This window comes from Cebidichthys violaceus, unplaced genomic scaffold (assembly GCF_023349555.1).
Source record: "Cebidichthys violaceus isolate CVI_PGR_0920_01 unplaced genomic scaffold, fCebVio1.0.p SCAF_14, whole genome shotgun sequence".
NCBI lineage: Eukaryota > Metazoa > Chordata > Actinopteri > Perciformes > Stichaeidae > Cebidichthys > Cebidichthys violaceus.
This window is the reverse complement of record NW_027176307.1, coordinates 8,409,585-8,427,993: the sequence shown is the minus strand read 5'-3', so window position 1 is coordinate 8,427,993 and position 18,409 is coordinate 8,409,585. Positions and strand designations below refer to the sequence as shown.

Here is an 18,409-nt window from a genome sequence, read left to right as displayed (position 1 = left end):
GCAGACGTGTGATGAAGATGAGAAGAAAATGCCAGAAATAATCCCAAAAGAGAAATCACAGGGGGAGAAGAAAAAAAAAAAAACATCCCTGAAAAAGGAGCTGAGCATCCAAACAAAATCTAGAGAAAGAGAGCGTCATTATTGTGACAGTGCCTCCATGATGCTGAAGGGAATGAAAAAATGAAATAACTAAAGTAGAGCAAAAGTAGAAGTGGCTCTATTTGAGGCGCATGATTAACATGAAAGGTGCCAGTGCCCAGCGAATGTCCTACTCCAAAGACTCCATCTCCCACAGTCCTCTGGGTTCAAAGGACCACAGTAGTGAACGTTCACGAGCCCCTCTTATCTGGCTCTGATACCAGCTGGGCTGAGTGTTTACACACCCAACATTAGCCTCAAACCACTGCGCACTCATTTAATCAGAAAGAACATATTACAGAATCTAATGCTAATTTGTCCACCACAGTTTGAAGTGTGGTTATCTGAAAGCCAAAACCACAGTGTGTAAACGTGACGGATTTTAAGCTTTCTTCATGTGTTAAGTGCTCTTCTAGTTCGAATGTGTATCCTGTGAGCTGCTGGAAACATGATGCCTGCCAGGCGGATTTAACGTTGATTGCCATTCAACCTGAAATGACTCACATTTGTAAATGCCTTTGGGGCTGTGATTTACGGTAGCAACCGGAATTACTGGTGAATGACTCTCTGTCTCTACTGAGTCTTAGTACTTGTGCCAATGTACACCCAGCAGAGGAAGCTGCATGGGCAAACAGTGACTACTGCTGGGCCACACTAACACAGGCTTCCCACTGTTTTCATTAGATCATTGTCCACGACTTTTTCAGTGTTGATCAAGCTGCTTGATAAGCTGCTTCATATGTTCCTCTCTGTACAAGTCTGATGTTAATCACTCCAGTCTATGGCTTTAACTTTTCTATTAAATGCTTAGAAATGAGGACAAAATGATCATTGGATAATATAATAATAAAAACTACAACATCGCCACAACATGACAACCTATTCTAAATACTCTGGTCCATAAATACCATGTGAACGTTAATATGATCCTGACCATAACTTAGCTGAGAATGAGCTACTAAGAGCTAAGACAATGTTGAAATAACTTTCCAGGACATTTGACTTCTTCTTTCGTCTTCTTTTTTTTGTATTTGTTGCGTGGGAACCCTGTGACACTGGTTGAAAACACCCAACAGGATATGTGCTTCACATAACTATGAACCGGCCTCTAAAAGAAATGACCAACACCTCTGACAACAAAAAGAAAAACAGTGGATTTCACTGCAGGGCTATTGGATTGTTTGGTACGATGTCACATTTTCTCCCTGCAGTCATCATCAATCAGTGTAAAAGGAGCAGTTCAGTGAAGAAACATCCCGAGTAGTGACGGGAGAGTGAGGAGCACAGAGAGACAAAGTCAGCCAGAGAGCATTTGTCAAGGACTTTGTCCACACGACTGGCTCCAAGAAAAGACTCAAGGCCACACTGGAAATACAATATTCACATTCAAATGTTTCCTGACTTTACTGCTGAAACATCCTTCTTGTCCTGAGGGGAGAAACAGGCAATGAGCCACTATGGATGAAGACCCTTTGTTTTCTTAATGCTACATTTAAGTTTCCACAGTCAAAATGAGCCATAATTCAGATTCAGCCTGGGCTACTAATATGAGAAGCATCCCTGAGTGCAGAGGGTTAGACAGACCACAGCTATGTTTGAGCTCATTACAGTCATCATTGGCCAGTAATGAGCTCACTAATCTTAAATCAACCATCAGGTTACATTGATGTGTTCTCATCCACTTCCCCACCATGTGATACGACCATGTGCAACTGCAAAAATAGATTTAATAAATACTTCAATAGAAGATAGAGACATTTTCTCTCATTGGATACTTTGAAATATTATATTTAAAAAAATATGAAAATCTTGACCAAGTTATTAAATAAATAAAATAAAATACTGGTATTCACATTCCAAATAATGCATTTGTTAATCTCTCATTCAGTTTCAATAATTACCCAGTATGTGGGATTAGTACGCACAATACAAAAAAATGCATATAAAGAATTACTTTATAAGCACATATTACTTAATTGCGTACATAACTTTATTCCAGAAAATGAATTATCAAACTCTACCCTGTTTTTTCAGGGCGTTTATCACTCAAGTACCCTAATTCAGGGCTCAGCATTAAGCTTTTTCAGCCACACGCCAACGTCTCCACATGGGTTGTCTTTTTGTGAAAATGTGTAACTGTTTCGTTTGCATTAAACGAGCATTCAGAGTGAGATCAGCTGCTGCTGCTCCATTACATCCTCTGTAAAACTGGCGATCGGAGATGTTGGCACAAAGCCTGGATGGCGTGACAGCTGTTGATGTTCACAGACATCCAGGATTCAACCTGCAAATCAATTATTTACATGGATGAGCATCATCTCCACCACTGGAAAACACACATTCCCAACACTGCTCCAGGTCACGCAACGGGAGTGGATGTGCAAATGTGTGAGCGAGTGAAGAGTAAGCAGACATAGACTAGGGCTGAGCAATATATCAAGATTATAGTGATATTAAATCAATATCGCGATCTGAGACTAGATATCGTTTTAGATTTTGTATTTTTGTACTATGACATAAGTGCCGTCTTTTCCTGGTTTTAAAGGCTGCATTACAGTAAAGTGATGTCATTTTCTGAACACACCTGACTGTTCCAGTTGTTCTATTATTTGCCTTTAGCCACTTAGTCAATAAATCCACTTTGCTGATGATTATTTTTCAAAAATCACAAGCAAACATTTTGTTAAGCACCAATGGTCAACCCTACAATATCGTTTGGTCAGAAATATTCGATTTTCTCGCCCAATGAGACCACCAACAAGATAAATGTGTATGCGTGTCTTCATGAGGAGACGACACATGTCTCTGATGGGAAAAGTCCTCTGCTGTAGTGTGAAGAGCGGAGGATGGGACTGAGAAATGGGAGGAGGACACATCTGGCTCGGGACGATCTGCCTCTAAGGGTTCAAACAAGGGTGAACACTCAGTGGAGTTCAATGGGCTGGAAGACTGCAACCCTCCCGTGAGTAAATGAATGTGCGTGCATGTTTGTGACAACTCTGGAGTGTCTTTCTTCCATTCTGCATGGCAACAGCTGATGAATGGATGATGGATTCAGAACCCACCAGTGAGCTCTGGGTTTGGGGATTTAAAAAAAAGGGGGGGGGGGGAACAGGGACATCACTAACCATTAACATTCATTCTTTCGACAGCGCTGTATGGTAGCAAGTGTCCACATTTACTTTGCATTGATTTTACGACATCAAAATCCTTCAATACTACTGTGACAGTGATGCATGTAACCCTCAAGAGAACAACTGAAAAACAGGAAAAGCTAGAATTCACACTGCACCACACTAAAACCCTTTCATTCAGAACTGATGCTCAGCTGAACAGGAAATGCGTCTGTCTCCTCGCCCCCTGCACATCAAAAAGAAAGAAAAGAAAAGAGAGTGTGGGAACTGTGTTAGGTTGTTTTATCTCATGCAGGTAGAGCTGCACAGCTTTGTGTGAGCTACTGCGATCACATTAGGACTTCATTATTACACAGCTTGTAAAGCAGTACAGTTCCTCTTCACTAGAGATTTCTAGAAAGTCTGCTGTGGTTGAGTCTAACTGCTGGTATAAAATGATGAAAGTTATGGTGTTTGTCCCCTCAAATCAAGTATAATCCCGATTAATAAATCCAAACAATATCTAGCAACATAATCACCGCTAACAGCCTAATTTACTATACTGTCATAACCGAGGGCAGTAGTTCTAAAAGTGTGAGGCGCGATGTTTTACAGCAACAATAAATAGATATCAGAGAAAATTATGGGCTGTTTAACTTCCTAACACTAGCTCTATGCAGCTTAGACTACATACTTCAAAATCCAAACACCCCAAAAACTGTGAAATTAAAAACAAATATTTAAAAAAGAAATGCAATCATTTTTTTTCCCTAATCATTTGAATTGTGTGTTTTTATGCAAATAACCACTATAGAGGACAATAAGGTAAAAGGATAGGTATCTTTTTGTCCAAATCCCTGTTGATTTTATGTATTTTGGACAAGTACGTTTGGTTATCAGGGAAGTAAAAGAACTCTACGTTTTCAGAAATTTAAAAAGCTTAATGTCAGGACCTGCCCACACTAAGTCGATTGTGGTGAATTTCCATTATTGGGATAATCGTTAGTGACTTAAAAAAAGCTGTCTAGCTCGCCATCATGGTAGAGAAGTGAAAAATAGAGCTTGATTTAAAAAGGTATTTATGCAGCATTATACGTTTGTTTGTAAACTAACCAATGAAAGTAGTCCCCTGACTCGACAAGAGAGAGAGAGAGAGAGAGAGAGAGAGAGCTGTGGCCGAATGATAGGAAGTAAATAAGGAGAGATTGTTTACAATAAAATATGTCCCAATTATAATCAACATATTGTTTCTTACCAAAATGTAAGATAAATGTATGTTTTAGTGCATATTCTGATGATTATCGAGATACTTGGATCATATATCAGTTATTTTGGCCAGGATAATGGTGACATGTGACTATTAAGGTCAAATGTAATAAGGTGAGTCAACTTCCTCTCCTGTATCTTGCTGCCCACATTTCAAACGGCCATTCTTTTAAACCATTGCACCTGGAACCCGATGACACAGAAAAGACAGTCATCTCAGTGTTGTTCATGTGGAGGAACCAAAAGATAAACAGATTTTTAAAAGGCGTGTGGTGCTGGTCGAACACAGTAAATCCCAGACGGAGGAAAAGGACCACCAGCCAAATGCTTCTACAGATTGGCTGAGTCTGGGAGTTTGTCAACAAGCTACTTTGGCGATGAACCATGGAGATCTTGAAATGCCAATGTAGCTCAAAAAAAAAAAAAATCACAGTGCTAAGGCAATGAAGCAGATACTGGATCCAGTTCACAAAATAAGTTAAGTTAAGACTGGATTTGAGTTAAATGCTTTCCACAATTTTCCAAGTCTTAGGAAAACGGAGAAAGCTTTATTGCAGCAACTAGCAATCACCACAACAGACTGTGATAGGCTAAGACATCTGTCAGTCAAGCAAACATGCTCAGTACATTTTCTCCCCTCTCCTTATTAGGGGTGTAAAAGTACACAAACTGGCCATGAACTGTTTGGACTTTCTGTGGTATGCCTTATTAAACCGAGTAATTGCAAATGACTACTATCTAATTAAGGCTACCGGCACCATTAGCTGTGTGTCAGTTGTTGACTATTATCTAAAACAAGCCACTCAGATTGCAATAATTCATGTTTTCTAGAGATGCACCCATTTTCTTCACTGATTACGGTTTACATTTATGTTTTTTGACATTTATGAAGAACTATGATTGACAGCCAGACTAGCTTTTTCCCACCACTGTCACAAAAATAAATACAAATTTTACAAGATTATATTTGAACACATCATGATAACAAGATTTTTACGGATTGGAGCTTGAACGCATCATAATAATCTCTTAATGTTATCTTTAACCGTTAGCTCCGTTATAAGCAGGACCAGCCGGTCACTGAATACTCTGAGCAGAATGGGAATGAATTACAGTATAATAACTGATGATTAGGTTAGCTGCTCCAAATGTTTTTAAGGATATTCCCCCAGAGCTTATTTTGGACTTGCAGCTTTTTGTCTTTTTCACTTAAACTGAAGAACTTCCACACCGATCAGATGTGTGTGTGTGTGTGTGTGTGTGTGTGTGTGTGTGTGTGCGTGCGTGCGTGCGTTGAAAACGGTCAGCTTGTCATCAGCAGCTGATCGGTGCATCTCTATGTTTTCTGCCATTGCAGGTGCACAACCATACTTTAGAGAGCACAGTGCGTTAACTTCTATTTGAGTTTGTTTATTGATCATAATGCCATGTTTGAGTGTCTTCTGCCTTTACCAGTGCAGTGTCAATTATGGCCCCCAAAAAAAGAAAAGAATTGAACCCTGCCGTTAATCTCTATATTTGGGTTTTCACATTGTTGCTTGACTGGACGTCTGATTCAAAAAGCGTAATAATGGAGGCGAGGACGTTTCATCACAGCTTTAACACAGTTCAACAGCTCCTTGGTCACTGCGCGTGTTCACGTGTGATTAGGCTACAGCTAAACGAGTGAATGTGTTCTCGGTCTGAAATGTCTGTGTAGTAAGCCAGCACTTCTTATGTCTGCAAAGTCAACCCGTTTCCTCTTTGTATAAACCAAAGAAAACCAAAATCAACACCAATGACCCAAAATAACTTGTGTTTGGGAATCTCTAGGAAAATGACTGGCAAGCACAAACCAATTGTTTAACTAGTGTGCCTCTCACTGCCAGTGTTTTCATACAGACTGCTTCTGTTTTCACTAGTTATTTGGTCTTGTTAGTGAGCATTTACATCATAAAATACATGAATAAAGTTGGCGCTGAGTCTCTACACAAATGAGCCCTTACCTCCAACGGACTGAAGGTCTACTCATGTAGAATCTGTGAGTGCTGCTCCTGTTCTACTGCAGAACGTTTTGATCTCAAAACAATCATGAAAGACGTGTAAAGTGATGATTAGGGAGGATGGGAATCACAGATTTTACCAATACATTCCTGTTCAAAATAATTAAAATAGAGATGAATTATGACCCATGTAACTTTCTAACACTAGCTCTAAGCAGTTTACAATATATCATTAAAACTACTACTGACAAAATTTTAATAAAAAGGCAATATTGTATTTTCTAATCATGTTAATTGTTTATTTAACAAACTAAGGATGTAAGCACGTATGAAACCAGGTTGCACTTTGGAGTGAAGGGATCACCAAGTGGCATATGGTGAAGCTCTGCTCAAGTTAAGCCCAAACACTACAGGCCGCTCAAAAACAAACATTCAAACACACCAGGCAGCCACTTTCAAAGAAAACAAGATTGGCCACGGCCTCATGCATCCATTTTTAAAACCCTTGTGCCGTTTTGACTGGCCAGGAAAACAGGCTTTCAAATGGGGTTAGGGGAGCTCCCTCAGGCTGCCTTCGCTGGAGCAAATGTGACAGCAGGGCGTGTTCGGGGGGTTGAGCTCAGCTCCAGGGGAGGTTGGCTGAGTTTTGCCCTAATATGGACACGGGCTGGGGGGCGGGAGGGTGGTCTGGGTGGAGAACGGGAAACCTGCCACCACAATGGCAGCCTTGCTTCCCTCTGCTGCATCACTGACACTCTTTTTACTTTGCATTCCAGCACAGGAGTCCAGTGTTCTGGTCCACTGGCCGCGCTCTACGCACACTGAAGAACTCTTTAGCCGTTAGGACTCGTACACCAAGCACAGCTCATGTTTAAGTAGTTGGTTGCTCTCTGAAATGTTGAAACTAGAGCATATCACACAGTCACACAGCACTGAGTCTAGTCTGTTCAGCTGCTGGCTCTGCGTGCCCTCTGGTGCAGTCAGCTGGGCCGGCTGCCTAGCTTTACACTCGCTCATTTACAGACTCACCACTATCCCGCCGCCACATCTGGCCCATGGTAGAGGGAGAGAGGGAGAGCGGGATGCCGATAATGGCAACAGGGGGAGGGGTCAGGGGACGTAGTAAACAACTCAGAGAGCTTCTGTCAATGCTGAGAAAGAGAGGGTGGGATGGAGAGACGGACTGTCGAGAACAATACATGGGGAAAAGAAATCAAGGCGAAATGCAAGTAGGAAAGTTAAAGAGGGCGTTTGGTATTTGAGGAGGAGGCTGTCTTGCTGCTAGCAGCCACTGCTACGTAGAGTGGGACTCCGGGCGGAGGAATTCCTCCTACGTCTGCTCAATGCCACTTCTGTTCTGCCATCCCTGCATGTCCACAGCACAGCAGATACAAAGGGAACCATGTCTGCGTGGGACCGAGTCTTGTGTGAAACTAGTGTTGCCGAGTGTTTGTGCGAGAGCATCAAGCAATCTCCACCACTAGCTGGGTGGACTAACACAACTGTTGGCTAACAGAAGCCACCGTGACCCTGGTAGCAAAATGATCCCGACTAATATACTACACAGATGTGCTACTGCCATAAATATTACCTAATACAATCCGATCAACAAATTCTGACTTTTTTGCAGATAAATTAAGTCTGCTTTGATGTTTTTAGAAGAAAGGTAATTTGATAAATTAAATTATCCAAAGGTGGCTACATTCCTGCATTGGAAGGAGGTGAACTAGTCACTGAGCCTGGATAAGAGACCGTCTGGCACACAACACCTCATAAAAGTTTATTAAACTAAGAAAGCAAGACAGCTAAAAAAAATATGTTTCCCTAAAATGTTGAAATATTCTTTTGATAGCTTGTTCAAGCTAAGTGAAACAATGAATTAATTTACCTGCATTTTCATTATCAGCATGATTAATAATGAGTACTCATGTTTGAATATCATACAAAACCCAAATAATCAACTCCAAAAATAGAGTAGCTTAATATCATCAATATTGTGATTTGATTTTGCAATTATTGTCGAGCATAAAAGTGAACAAATTCCTTCAACACTGAGGTTTCTTTCACAACTAAAAGCAGGTTCAGGTAGTAAAAAGATGTTCATTGACTCCTCAGTGTCACAGTGTGGCTCGTTTGAGGTGTGAATGCAAACTAACTCACCACAGCATTTTAGGATAGTGGACTGCAGATTTGTAATGATTCATAATTAAAATACAGAAGAATTTACTTCCATTATCTTTCAATTAATTCAATATTAGTAACAAAGAGAAGAGCTTTGTAAACTGGAGGGTTACATTTCCAGCATCACAAAGAGAACCAACAAGAAAAGAAATAAAATGTGGCCTGCAGCAGCATCCTGTAGTAAAAAGAAAGAATTCAGCATGTTCTGAGTCATTTGACATAATAAGCTGCCCTTATTCACAAATAAATAATAAAGGCTTCTCTTCAAACAAATCCCCCTGTTATATGCAATGAGCATTCAGCTCTGGTACAAAAATAACACTTTCTAGAACATGAGGTAAAACTATACATACAGTGATAAAGAGCGCGGGTACGGATGTCACACAGAGCGTGTTACCACCATCCTTTCCTCAGTGACTCCATGACTCCAGCTTTGGTTTGGTTGTAGAGTATCGCTGTGTCCGTATAAACGTTGACATGAATAATGTATCTCAGTTCCAAAGTGTGCAACATAGCGCAGAAGCTCGGATTCTCTATGACTGAGTAGGGGTGCAAATCCTACACGATCACTTTGTGACTGCTTCGTCCTCTCCGAGTCAGGAGGTAGAAGAAGCTAAATGCTTCCTTACCTTAGCTTTTAAGCCAAGGGGTGCCAGTCAGATCGCATCCATATTCAGCTGCTCGAGCTCAGCCGCCCTCAACAAAGCTCTGCTAGCATTTAGCCTAGCTTAGAAAGTTAACAAGACACACGTGTGTTACGTCTGGGGCAGCCCAGTGTCACAGAACCGTTACTGGTGATCATAACGTGAGTTTTCAATGTTCAATTATTGGATTTTCTGTATTGAGTCATAATCTTTCGAGAGAATCGCGATGCATCTAAGAATGCTCACATTCTGTTATTTCTTCATCAGCTCAATGACACCAAAGACTATAATCATACACATCAGAAACAGCTGCATAAACCTCTGTCAGTCACTGGAACTCAATTTCCCTGATGATGCAATATGACGATAGCCAAAACTGATCACTTAATGAGTTACCTGTCGGTGTGAATAACTTCATGTCTAACTTTCTTGGTTCGTTTGTAAGAAGTCAGTGTGAAGAGGAACCGGACCAGAACGAAAATGCAACAATATATTATTTCACCCCTTGGTCCGGACCAAATGAAGCCAGCTACAGGTGTGAACAGCACCCTGAGAAAAACGATACAAGATGCTGACAATGTTGTTCACAGCTCAGAGAAATGCTCTCCAGGTCATTTCTGTAAAAACAGGCTATACCAACGCAAAGTGGAGCGCAGGGGTGTTCCTTGTGAAGCAGACCTATTTATGGCGTTCTGGCTCAGTGCTAATCACTTCACATTGGTCTAGTAGACGATACTTGACCTTTACAGGCCATGCCTTTGGTTTCTGTCATCAGACAAGTCTGTTGGCTTGACTGACGCCAAGATCAAGTGCACTCGCTTAGTGAGTCCTCCAACATATCAGGGCCTCCGTACACTGCTTTACTTTGTTACCTTTGCTCTGAGTCTGCATGCTGTACATCCTGTTTCCATCACTGGTACGTTAAAGTCTAGTTCAACACACACTCGTTTACAAGTAGTACAAAGCACAAGCAGGAACTCTGACTACTGACGGTGTGATGTGAACCTTTGCCAAATATGACTTATTTCAGGAACAACTGAACATTTATATCTTTACACACACACACACACACACACACACACACACACACACACACACACACACACAATCATGCAGAGTTATATGTTGTCGTTTCACCACATATGCAAAACAAAGAAAATACCTATTTTTTTGCAACACCCTCTGCACATCCAAATAATGATGTCAAATTTTTTCAGGACTAAAAATCAGCATTAATCATTCAATGCCAGCACACAGTCTTCACACACACACAAGTCTTCGCGCGCACAAAGTCTACTCTACTCACTCTACTCACACACTCACATTTTCTGTGCCTCTTAAACATCCTAATATTTCTGCTCTTACAGACTTGCCTTGTCACGAACAATAAACAGCTGTAAATCTCTGGATTCCTGCACCTGCTGAGATCAGTGAGAGTGCTGCTGAATTGCAAAAAAGAAAAGAAAAAGCCAGTCAGAGGCAGAGGCCAAGATCCTTCTGCCAGCTGTGGAGATGCAAAACAACAGGTGGCACACAGTCAGCCCTCGAATCTCTGTCAAGGTTAAATATCGTGGTGCACTTATAGAGCTGTGCAATCAACCCAGTCTAAAATTCACCGAGGCTGTCGGTGACCCACCTGACCGATCTTAAAACAAGAACCTCGTCTTGTCTCGCCATAAATATCTATGCTTGACAAAATTATTCTTCATACATCTAGCCTCTTCATTTTGCTCTCTACGTGCTCCAGATTGATGCATTTAACTTTAAAATGATTTAAGTTAGTTACTTCTAAACGCTTGATGCTCGAAAGTCAATGAATAATTGTGCCAAATAATTGTTATCTCAATATCGACCAAAATCTTGGTGATTATGATTTCTGCCATAATTGAGCTGCCCTATAGTGCACTCCTCTAATGCATATTTGTATCATAAATGTTTTTACATTCCAACTTAATGTGCTTTCAAACTTGCAGATGTGGCCGTAGCATCGTGCCAGAAAAAGAGAAGTGACTTGCAGGTAATTTCACTTCATAAACCATAAAGCGTGACAGCAGAAGTGCTACACGATTGACCGTTTGCTCATATTTCTGTTTACAGAGTTGACTGCCTTTTTAACAAAGTTTCTGATTGGTAGTGCCTGTGCAGCATAAATATAATTACTAAGTAATAAGTGACAAAGAGTGAAAGGGGGGGGGGGGGGGGGGGGGGGTAATTCAATCTGTGGAACTCTTTGTCTTGTAGTTGTATAACTTTCAACCAGTTTTGTACGGCAACACGTTTTCCAAAGCTTTCCAATTTCCCAGTGGCCTAGAAAGCATGCTGCTCTGGGCATTTGTGCATAAATAAACCAAAGCAAAGAAGCCGCTTGATCAAAGTAGTTTGAAATGGATGGGACAGATGGTGTGCATGTTAAATGACCCAGTCGTACCACCATTAGGTTTCACAAACAACAGGTTACTTATCCGATAAGATGCAGCATGAGCCCGTACAAGGCTAATAAGAATGAGAGTTATGAAATAAGGAGAACAGGGACGTCAATATTCAAAGCAGCCACTGTAAAATGTATAAATCTTGAAAAAAAAACAACCTTAAACATTGCCGTGCATTAGCACACGAGGATTTGAATCCCTCTTATTTAGTTAACAAAAGAAAACAGCTTCCTATAATAAAACAAGCTTAAATGATTTATATGTCGTTACACGAGCAAACATTACGAGAAACCAAAGAAAACATAGTAACAGTAATACTGGAGCACTTGAGGGTAATAAACTTAACAGGACTGTAGTAGCCAGTAAGAGCGCGCTGAAACAGCACACAGACGTACAGAGAACTGTTGTCCCGCTGACAGGATGCGAGTGTAGAAAGTGAAACGTGAGCGGGAAGTGTACGGGGTCATAAAGCAGCGCAGTTCCACACACACTTATTCTCACAGGCAGACAGACAGACAGACAGGCAGACAGACGGGTAGTTTTGAGGTGAAACAGGAACTTGGAGCAGACAGAGATTGGCGTGGTGTTTTACTGTGACACAGCCATGGTTGACTACACACATAACCAATTTACTGACAGTAATAAAAACAGGAGGGGATCGAGGCCGTCCGACAATGAAAAAAATATTGGACATTTTTTACTGAAGGACATTTTTTTCTGGTGAACATTGAATGCCGGTGGCTTAAGTGTTAATACACTTTAAGCTTTTAAGAGATAAGCTGTTCTAACAGCTGAGATTTAATAATCTTGCATTGGCATATTGTGAGACTGAAAAGGCTCATTGTGTAAGTGGGTACACTATTACAGCTAAAATGATAGCCCTGAGTCATTGGCCTTTTTTTACAAAAACGTTTAGTATTCAAATGTCCCATTAAGCCATGACAGTGGGGCAGTGAGCCAGCACGCCGAGGTCGAGAACCGGAAACTGATAAATGGAATTCAGCCATCATTTGTTTTTTTACTGTGAAACGTCAAAATGTCATATTATTGATAGCGATTACTAGTCATAAAGCCCTGCGCACCCTTGGTCCACCACACACACGTTTACACTTATAGCTCTTGATTAGATTTTTCTTAGTTGCATTCACACCAAAATTGTATATGCATATGGTAAAGGTATAGAAACAAGCAGAATAGGTATGCTGCTGTACTTCACCTACACCACTCTGATGTGTAGGGCTGCATATCACAACTCAATGCCTTTAGGGCTGTCCTCCACCAAACAAACTCTCAGTTGACTAACTAGCATAAAGTTGTAAACTAATCGATTAGTTGATTTAATCGACAGATCTGTAAAACTGAGATCCTCCATAAAGAATCCCACAAAAGCACCACTTTAAAACTTGTGTTTACCAGAGATGTGCTCAGAGGTTTCTTGGAAATAATTCAGCATGAAAAAGCATCGACTGTAGAAAGCTTGGTCGACTAAGACCAAAACGACCGATAAGTTGTCTAATCGACTTAGATGTGTTTTCTTTAGTGTATTATCACCTGGAAATAAGAATTTATATCTACATAACAGGTCCTCTTCCCAGGGTCCGCCATGTTTCTACAGTATCCCAGAACGGACAAACCAGCCTGTCTTGGCTTCCCGACCCTGAGAAAACCGAGGTTGTTTTGGTCTCCAGGGCCGGAAGACAAAACAAGGGACACCTCTGTTGGTCTTGATGAGCTGCAGCATTAATTTCTGCCCAAACTGCTAACAGTGCCAACGACGGCAACAGTGCTGACAGAGCTAAAAGTTTAAACATGGGTGAGGGGGTCGCTTCTGCAGCAGTTAGCTCGGGGGATGCAAAAACAAAGCACGTGTGTCATAACAAGTGCATCCACTGATATTAGTACACCCCAGCATAGGTCCAACCCACTTTGGCCCTCTTGAGTGAAATTAAATGCCCTTAAATGGTTGTAGCGATAATATGTTATAAAAACTAAAAAGAAGAATAAATAAATTTGAATACCTTCATTTTTCAAACTCCTTTTCTTCTCTCTGTCTTCTCACGTGCGCGCGCGCACACACACACACACACACACACACACACACACACACACACACACACACACACACACACACACACACACACACACACACACACACACACACACACACACACACACACACACACACACACACACACACACACACACACACACACCTGAGCATCTGAGGCTCCAGAGCCAGTGAGAAGTCTGTTGTGTGTTCTGTTCCAGCCCAGATGGCAGCATTGGCTGAGTCAGCGATGGCTGGTGGTCCACACTAAACTGGATGATTAGTCGTTGACAACAGGAGAGGAGCCGAGGACTAAGAGCTATTAGCAGAGGGACTTCTCAGCCAGTTTGTTCCGTCTGAATGGAATAATGATTTAAATAAGTGTAATGAGAGTGGTCAGCTTCTCCTGAAAGCCATCAACTAACAAATGAACAAAGTCAAGATGATTAAGGCCTCACATATTTCATTTTAGTCACTGTAGTTGAGACAGTGACTTTGCCGTACCTGTAAACGGTTTCCTTAAAAATAGCGGTTCTTACTTTCTAATTGTTTTCACTTGATACAACAGAGACTTTGTCATTCTTCAGTTGAATGAACACAGGAGGAGGAACTGTAATCTGACACACATAAACAAATGTATGATCAAATGTGCCAGAGACAGCCTTGCCGTGCTGCTGGATATCCTCAGTTGGCAACAAAAGAGAAATAATGATATAAAATGGATTCACACTGCTTGTTCAGCTAAAACCTAAAGTCAGATATTAGACTTGGCACAATGTGCAGTGCTGGAAGGAAATCCTTTGGAAATTCTCATATAGTGTCACAAAGCAGCCTGTGATTCATAGTTGGACCCTAACAAACAAAAACTGCTGCTGCAAGCATTTGGAGTTCGAGCACAGCCTTAGTGTGAATATCACATTACCTTTATCTGGCCTGGTGAGACGTTAAAGCAGCAGCTGGATGCCTCTGTGTGATGTGACTGTAATGCAGTCACCGTGATTCAATCATCAGAAGGGTAGCATTAAAGCCAGCTAGCTAACCGTGCTACGAGCAGATACTGTGTTTCTTTGATTGTCACAAGGCATATTCACCAAAAGCGATGCATTAAATGCATTCATGTGTAGTTTTGTTTTAGGCATGACATCAATACATATTTTGGTTCTGTTTCGATTAGTGTGGGGGTTGCAGTGGTAAAACTTTACACCTTTATACCCGTGCCTTATCGTGATCAAAATAATAATGCTAAACATCTTCTTGTCTATGGATTATACATTCCTTTCATAGTGTATATTCTGCAGAAGTTGTGGCAGCCTATCAGTGCTTAATAGAAACACTGCAATGCAACACAAAGACTTTCCCTCGTGCTTGCCTCAGGCAACCTGTAATGCAAAAACCACAATGTGAAAAAATGCCAGTATTTGAGAGGGTGTGCGATGCCATATCCTGTTTTTCTGTCACAGACGCAAACACTGAGCGGCGAGAGAACAAAACTACAAGGCGTTAAACTGCAATCCAACAGCAACTGCTCTGCCAGAGCAATGGTCGACCAGAGTTTCTCACACACACACACACACACACACACACACACACACACACACACACACACACACACACACACACACACACACACACACACACACACACACACACAGCATTCAGCCTCTGCCAAGACCCATTTGTAAAGTGTGACATGTCTTTGCTCTTTTCAGTGTTCTCTCATTTGCTGCGCATCGCTTTAGCGCAGGAGCTGACACCTTTACATGGTTCACACGCGCCACGTAAAACCCAACATAAACTGATTAGTCAGTTCACATTAGCCGTACACCTGTAACAAAGGATTATCAGGTGAGTACAGTAATCATTGCCAAATCCAGTCTGCTGGGACACGTTTACGCGTGGTTGTGCCAAATCATATGTGATCGCTGCTTATAGTCGACTTGGCTTTTTTTTGGCTATACGAAGCTCTACGTGCCCTAACGTGTCTCCACAGTGTTTAAGTGAATACTGAGGCGCACAGCTAGACCAGGCCATGCAAAGAACATGCAAAGCATTTAAAATTCCCCCATGAGAGATCAGGTTCGTCCACAACAGCCATTGTCCAGTATGTTTAAGTCACAGAATTCAAGCAGCATTCCAGAAATGCTGCAAGCACGGGCTGGCATACCGACTGACACAAAACACACATGTGCGCACGCACACGCACGCGCGCGCACACACTCACACACACACACACACACACACACACACACACACACACACACACACACACACACACACTGTTGTTAAGGAGTGCAGCTGTTGCTGTATGTCCTCTCTAACAAAAGAGCGCCATTTCAGTGCATTGAGAGCAACAATAAAGCACATTCCTCAGAACCACCAACATTTGGTATCTCAAGCTGATGTTAAATGTAAAGCTGGCAACAAATGTGTTACGAATTGTAAGTCCTAACATTAGCTAGGTAACTGGTTCAAACACATTGGTTTGCTGTGTTTAAGACCAATGTGGACTCAGTTTTGAGAAATCCTTAGTCATGACTTCTTAAAGAATCAATACCAACAACTATGTAACTGTATCCCCCTCCATCCATCACATACTGAATTTTGCTGGGTAACGTTACCCCCCCCAGCACTGCAGTGACTCATAATACTGAACCGAATGAACCATGGACAATGAGGTATTGCTGTTATTGGATATAATGACGTACGTACTCCAATAATATCCCATGGGGCAAAAAATAAAAGTCACTCATTGACTCATGTCAAGAAAAGAGAAAGAAACAGCTGCTGCTGTCGGGCATTTACAACCGAGAACAAACACATTAACTCCACCAAGATAACAGATTTCTTGTAATGGTAAAACACGGTAAGAACATCTCACATTACAAGAGCAGAAAGGAAACTCATATTTTGTTCCAACCACCTGCCAGTATGTGAACAGCACATCGATGTCAGTTGGTGGTTGACACTAATGTTCTACAAAGTTGTTTGAACACGGTGATAGTGGATGGAAAGAGTTGTTAAATTGTTATAACTTGAAGCAAACCGGGGTCTCAAAGGATTTCACTTCACCCACGTACCCACTCATTCATTCATTCATTCAAGCGATTGAGGGTCGAAATAAAGCAATAACCGAATCATTATGGAAACTGAAAACGGGTAAACTCAAATGTGGCTCCAATTCGGCTGCTACTTACAAGCTAAGTTTGCTGGCTAGCTGGGGGCACTGCCGTCAAGCAAAGAATATATCCTGAATGAAATAGTCAGACAGACTAAACAGGGCACACGTAGTGCTAAATAAAAGTCTTCAAGCGCTTGCACAACGTTTAATACCACCACGTAACTAATTTCAGCGCCTAAAAGCGGCTAATTTTAGCTAGCATGCCTAGCAAGTCCTCCCCCGGCATCTCTTCCCATGTGAGCTCGTTTGACAGTCACTGATTTGACGGGAATACACAACTTGGCACAACACCAGGTGGAGTAAATCCAACTCCAACGCCCAAGAAACACGAATAAAAGTTGGTTTAACACAAAAACGTACCTGTATGTCTCTTGGGGTAGTACTTTTGAGGATGTAATGTTGGTCTCGGCTGTACTTTCACCGACCTTGGCAGCTCTCTGTCCCCAGCAGCGACAGACAACAACAGTCAGCGCATAGCCCTCCCTCTGCCACCAGACAAACGAAGGAAGAAAAGGGTCGACATTCAAGCCCCGCCTATTCACATTTGCAATTGGTCAACATTAGGGACAGTGCAAAATGAGCCAATTAAATCCACAATTGTAGTTTTGCGCAATAGTAATGCAGCAAATTATTTCTTATCTGCAGTGCGTTGCAAAGATTTAGTGTCTTCAACTTCAAACCGATATTGAAGCTTATGATAATAACACTGTGAAACTGTATCTAATGTAATGTTCCAGTGCTTTAATTTCCATAATATCCTTATTCTTTAAGGATTGTAACACGTGTGCTTTAGGCACATATAGTTATAATACTTTACCACCTTTAATGCTATTTACAAATTGTACTTTCTTTATGGATTCCTCCAATATTATATTGGAGGAATAATATTATTATATTATAATATTATATAAATCTAGGAAATAAGTTTAGAGGTGAAACAATTAGTTTATTAGATAATGTGAAAATAATACCAGCTTCTCAAATGTGAGGATTTTATTTTTTGCTTTTCTTTGTCATACATGAGAGTAAGCTATTTATGTTATCCAACCGAAATGCTTTTCTTTTGACGTCCTAACATTCATAACCGGGTCACGGGTTCAGATAGCAAACTGGAGCACATCACAGTAAACCTCCTGCGTGTAACGGCTGGCCTTAGCCAGCATTTAGATTGACGGATGAAGTCAAAGGCATGTTTGAACATTAGTGGGAGGCTTTCATACTGTGCCCTGAGGGGCTGCAATGCAAAGCAACAGGAACAAGCACACACACACACACACACACACACACACACACACACACACACACACACACACACACTCAGAGCCTTCAAGAATGTCAAGGCTCTACAGTGAAAACACACAGTTTTTTCAGTGCAAGGCCTCATGTAGCTTGCTGATGCTATTTCTGTGCGTGTTGCCATACCAGGTTGCC

At 41.4% G+C, this 18,409-nt stretch overlaps 1 protein-coding gene across 3 annotated transcripts in view; it reads right to left on the bottom strand.

The window, feature by feature from the left end:
• fam49a (family with sequence similarity 49 member A) overlaps window positions 1-17,456 on the bottom strand; it is a 35,406-nt gene extending 17,950 nt beyond the window's left edge. For all 3 annotated transcript variants that reach the window (XM_068708678.1, XM_068708677.1, XM_068708679.1), the window contains exon 1: window positions 17,339-17,456. The gene's annotated coding sequence lies outside the window, so the exon portion shown is untranslated. The remainder of the gene's footprint in view (window positions 1-17,338) is intronic.
• Between the last annotated feature and the right edge of the window lie 953 nt (window positions 17,457-18,409).